Source organism: Aythya ferina (assembly GCF_964211825.1).
Source record: "Aythya ferina genome assembly, chromosome: Z".
NCBI lineage: Eukaryota > Metazoa > Chordata > Aves > Anseriformes > Anatidae > Aythya > Aythya ferina.
In genome coordinates this window covers 27,985,310-27,991,282 of record NC_140299.1, presented here as the reverse complement: position 1 = coordinate 27,991,282, position 5,973 = coordinate 27,985,310, and the positions used below count along the sequence as shown (strand labels likewise).

At 39.5% G+C, this 5,973-nt stretch overlaps 1 long non-coding RNA gene across 1 annotated transcript; it reads left to right on the top strand.

Moving 5' to 3' along the window:
- Positions 1-635: 635 nt before the first annotated feature.
- LOC311427044 lies at positions 636-3,703 on the top strand. The gene is made up of 2 exons (XR_014687180.1): positions 636-746; positions 2,321-3,703. It is a non-coding gene; the product is annotated as an uncharacterized lncRNA (long non-coding RNA).
- The last annotated feature ends 2,270 nt before the right edge of the window (positions 3,704-5,973 follow it).

Here is a 5,973-nt window from a genome sequence, read left to right as displayed (position 1 = left end):
GAAGATGTCCTCTGCAGATGTCCAGACTCCTAATGTTGGTAGCTAGTGTGTGCACAAAGAGTTATACACATTTTAGAGCTTACTTGAATGATTGAATCTAGCAGCTGTTAAACAGGAGTTATTGAACAATACTGAGAAAAACTTGAACAGTATATTACTTTCAGTCTTATTATCAACACAGCATTTATTCCACCCCTTTTTCCTGGGTGTATGAGCCCAGCCAGGCTGCCTAATGAGAAGCTGTAATTTGTTCAGAAACATATCCACTACATCCTGATTTCAGACATCTAGCCAAATCGTCTGTATGGCAGCACTTGTTTTGGACTAGACAGCAAACCTAGCATGTATGCAGACCAAGACTTGAATACATTTTAATTCTTTTAATGTACATGGAGTGCATAATAGTTGATGACCTAAGAAGGCAGTGTAAGTAAGTATAATGGTGTTCTTGCAATACATGCATAGCATGGCAATACATGCACAGAAGCTTTGCATGTCCCCTTGCAGGACTGGAGAGGGCTTACTTCGACTCCCAGGCATTGTATTTTGTTTCCTCTCCCATGCTGGTGAGTCACATTCCACGTCCCTGTTAAGGTAATAGGAGAATTAGTTTCAGCTGCTTCCCCTGCTTGCCCCAGTCCTGACAGCAATGGAGCTTGTGAGCTGTGGCAGAGTGGGGACAAAGAAAGTTGCTTGGGCCGACATTCAGGTTCTGCCTCTTCCCCAGACTAGCAAGGGCTGAATGGGTAAATGCCCTTACTTTTCCATGACTCATGGACTAGAATTCAATGTGCATGCCCGAGTGTTTATGGATTTATTTATTGAAAATATGAATAACTGATTGGTCTATTCATAGTACTGGAAAAAGAAAAATTGCTAGTGATGCCAAGATACTCAGAGAATTGAAAGCTCTAATTTGAGTAGGCATATTGTTATAGTTTTGAAATGGATGCTTATCCTGATTTTCTCAGTTATCCACAAAAATATTTAAATAAACTTTCCACATTTGAGGGGATGTTATTTTTACAAAAGTTTCTTTCTCTGTTACGTTAATGATAAGTGATCTTCCTTCCTCACTCCCTTGCTTCCTTGTTTTTCCTAATTTGATGCTTAGTGATGGGCAATTTTTTAAGTCATACCTGGTCTATACAACATTGTGAGTTGCTGACATAGCAGTAAAGTAGTTGCCAGTTATGAGAATTATTTTTTTTTAGGGAACTTTTTCTGTGTGGACTCTGTAAATCAATTTGCATGTGAGTTTGTGTGAAAATGTCCCTTAGAACAATAGCCCTGTTTCATAATAATTAGAAGCTTACAGCTGTGGTGAAATATAGCCTTTTCTGGTGATTAAGAGTAATTTCCAGAAAACAACTTCACTGAGTTGTGATATCCACACTATTATAAATACAATTTCTCAATAAAGTTCTGCTACAAGGGAACTCGTTTTCCTACAAGTCTATAAAAATACACTTTTTGACCTTTTCTAAACAGTTTGTAGCAGGGCTTACATAGAAAATCTTCCATTTGTGAACTCATTTTCATTGTTTATTGTGAAAGAAAGGACAGCTCAAGCTACTTAAAAATCTTTCATTTTGATTTACTCTTTTATTTTTTTTTTAACTCCAAAGTGACTTACATTTTGAAATGAGGTCATTAAAGCCAAAGAAAATGAAGTACTCAGAAGAATAAAATGCCTCATCTAGAAGCACTGTGTTTTAAAAATTGTTTTTGCTTTTATTTGCAAAACAGTACACAGATTGGAATTAACTATTTTCTATGTTTTGATTTTGATGTGCCAACATTTTATGATGACTTTTCTGCAAAATGTTTTTTTTTTTATATGTCAGATTAGCATTTTTCATTTGATAATAAGAAAACTGTATACTGTTCTTCAGATGATCACTGCACTTTAACAGTAATTGGAAAATCCAGCTGCATGCTAGAATAAGAATTTGAAATGCAAAATATGGCACCTTGGTGCATGGCTTAATTTTGAGTATCTAACTGCATTTCTATCACAAGCACGTACTGCATGGAACTGTTGTAAAAGTATGTTTCTGTCCAAAACTTAGGTATGCAAACACTGAATTACAACTAGTAATGCAAATGAAGGAGCAAAACTTGTTTGCTAAGGGTACTAACAGTTCTGCTGCTGAAGCAACGTTTGCAAGTCAATAAAAAAGAATATTCTTTTTTTTAACAGGAAATAAGCATCAGGTCCATAGCAATTTTTTTGTATATTTGCATCAAATCACATCTGGGCTGGGCTTCACTAACCAGCCTTTAAGCAGATTCCTTTGCAGTTTCTGTTGTCTTGCAGAGGGGACACTTACGTTCACCAGGCCACTGACGCAGAAGTAATTACATGGCTACAGAGGACTTCTGTGGGAGTGATTTCTTTCCTGTAAGTCAACCAGACAAGAACCCAGTGTCCAGCTAAGTCGATGAAAAAGTTGGAGCTGAAGGCACAAGAACAGACATCAGTATAATGCTGGAAAAAAATAACGAAATGTAAAAATTACGTCTCTTACAACATTGACTCATTTAATTGCAGAACACAAGTGAGTTATTGTAAACATTATAAGGCCCAGAAATTAACAAGTGTTAATCACATTAAAGGTTGAAAATGCTCCTGAGCTGGATAATGTATGTCAAAGCCAGCCTCCAAAGTTGGCAGTCAGAAAGCTAATTGTTTTACTTGGAAATGGAGCAAACCGAGCATGTATTCTATCACTCCATTAAGTTGTTTCTCATTTTACCACCATTTAAAGACTAAATCACAACACACTATGGTAATTCTAAGAATATATTTAGCTGTTGTTTTCCTTGAAGGCATTCCAAGGATTTAATATCATTCCATACTGATAGTTGTTCCTTTGTTAAGAGATACGTAGCAGTACACTTAATGTACTGCAACAGAGGTCATTTACAGAGACCTCCACTTTTGAATGAAATTTGCTGAGAGCAGAGCCACTTGTGGGACTCACATTGCTATAAAAGAGAATTTGAAGAGCTTTCCCAGGTATAAATACACCAACGAAATGCTAATCCAGGTGCTTGAAAAATTAGGAACTTACATATAAAAAAGGCTCCTTTTAGTCAGTTCTTGTGCTAGAATGTTTTCTAGTTCTATACATTCTCTAGTTCTCTGGGCTGGTGAGTTTTTTAATTTAAAAAACAACAACAACAACTGAGCTTCTCAGGAAACAGTATGACTTCAGGAACTTGAGTTTTGCAAATTATTAAAGGAATCACAGGGATCATGAAGACTTTTGCCTGAAGATACTTTTCTAGGAGAGACTGACTTTGAATTTAAAAATTTACAGTGCTCTTTATAATCCATTATACTCTTGGTAGAGACAATGTCAAGGTGATACCTGAAAACAAAAACAAAAACAAAAACAAAAACAAAACAAACAAACAAAAAACCTCCAAAACACTATTTTTCTTTATTTTTTAACATTGTTTATGTAGAGGAAATGACTGAAGACAAACACTTCTGGGAAACTGTCACTAGCAGTGCCTCTAAAACATGTATATTCTGGGAATTTCAGTGTTTGTGGCATTCTTCAAATTGATGTATTTTTTTTTTCCAAACGGTGAATGCATTTCCCCTACAAGTACAAAATGTGCCGTCATTTCCCTGTTTTGGAGACTAGTACTTTGCTTCTTACTTTGATCCTGTGTATTCCTTTATTTGATATTTGGAACTTATCATCCATTGTTTCTAACACTTTCTACCTTTGTTGCTGTTTCCTCTTTGAGTTGTTGCTGTGATAAATGTCAGTTACCTGATTCAATTTCAGTTCTCACTATTGCAGCCTATATATTGTGGCTGCATTAGTGGTAATGCCCAAAATTATTTAAGGTGTAACCACCTCATCTATAACTGTGCCTTGTTTACATTAGGGGTGTGAGAACTGGCATTTCTATACTTTCCTTTTGCTATTTAACATGCATTCTGATTGGAACAGACAGCCATAAATGTCACTATTTTCTGCGGAATTAGTATTTCTAAGAAATACTGGGTACATTTACTTTTCTTTTAGTTTTTCTTCCATTGATTTCTGAATTCAAAACAAACAAACAAACAAACAAAACCAACCAACCAACCATCAACCTAGTTCACAGGCTTAAACGCGTGGATGACCCTCTGGAAATATATTATTACCGCATTTCTACTGTTGTTCCAGAGCACGGGAGCACTAGAATTTCTCAAGCACTGGTATATTTAGGACTTTTCTTAAGGAAAAACATTTTCTCCTTCTTCCCTTTCAGAAATGATTTATCTATTAAATCACCCACTGTCACAAAAAGGCCAGCACATGGGCTCATCTAAACAGGGAGATCCCTGCAATACTGGCTTTGCTGACATAGCTGTACTATAGACTGCAGTACATAAGCTCTAGGAGATCTAACAGAGAACAGATGACTGCTTCCTTCTATCTGTTCTGCAGTACTGGCCCTCTGCCAGAATGTAAGTGACCCTTCAAGAGAGCTAAAATTCCTACCTGCTTCAGTGGGTAAGTTTATTTAAACTGTTAGGCCTTGCCTACTGTGGCATGGAGAGCGTTCTGCTGTGAGGGTGGCGATCACTCACAATGGCATGGATGAGTAGTAGACAATCATATTTTAAAAATGCCATACACTGTCTGCCTGATCCACCAAGAGGTCTGCAGAGATGGCTCAAAAGTGTGACTGAGTTACTGCAGTTCCCATTCATCAGGTGAGTCTCCCTGAGTCTTACTCTCATGAGTCTCACTTCATGAGCACTTAGACTATGTAATAGACAGAAGTATTTTACTCCTTGTTCACCTGGTCACCTCTTGTAGTGCTGCTAGTATGTCTTGTTGAGCCTTGACACTCCGTCAAGTTTCTGAGCAGTTTCTGAGCAGCCTCTTTAGCGGAGACCTTGAGAATACTTCCATGAAAGTGAGCCCAGTAAACTACAATTTTTTTTTTATCTGCTGAGGTGCACTTACCCAGGGATTTCATAAGCACAAGAATGACATTTAGGTTGCATGTCTCTCTCTCTCTCTTTTTTTTTTTTTTTTTTTTTTAATTATTTTTATTATTATTTTTTAACAGTTCTTCAGCCAACAGAGCTGCCCTGGCAAGAACAACAAAATGAAACAAAACACACACACACACAACACTGTTGTGTGGACCTAGTGTGAAGCAAGCATTTGGATGGAAAATTTCATCTGATGTTTGACAGCCATAGGCATCTGTAAACACTGCTTTTATACTGGGAAATGTCAGACATCCCTGCAATAGTGCTAGCACCTCTGCATTTATTTTAAGCAGAGTGAACACTCATGTGAATGGACCGAGTCAATGAACATCCCTAGGAAATGCATAATACCTGACATTTTTTTTCAAAGTGAAAGACTGTTTCAGAGGGATGCTTAGCCTCACAGGAAAGATGCCTGGATGGAAACTTGCATGCTCGGTTATCTTTCTGTCAGACCAGACTCTTTCTGTGGTACTCAACTCCTGCTGTGAAAACAAACAAAAGAAAACCCTTCTGTGAACTTTCTTATTACACAAAAAACTTGTTCGTGAGTAACACGGGGGAAAAAATCCCTTCTTCTCACTTCAGGCGCTGCAGAGACAGAAGGTTTTCATGCGTTAATTCCTCCTTGCTCCTCTCTTCTCTCGCCCGCAAAACGGGGCACCACCACCTCCAGCGGGCTGGGGCTCAGATGCAGGTGCTCCTGGCACCCGCAGCGGGCTGTGCTCCCCCGGGCCGGCTGCCGGGGGTGCCTCCCGGGGCTACCCGTGCCTGCCGGGGCCGGCTGCGGCGCTGACAGAGCGTGATCCCCCCGCGCAAGTGTGCCGCGCTGGCCGCCCCTCTGCCCCCCCAGCCTCCAGTTACAGCCCTGGCAGGAGGCGGCGGCGCCTTGCAGGGCTATTTTTGGCCGGCGGCAGAGGTGCCGCGGGGGCCCCGAGCCCGCCTCCGCCCCGGGGGGC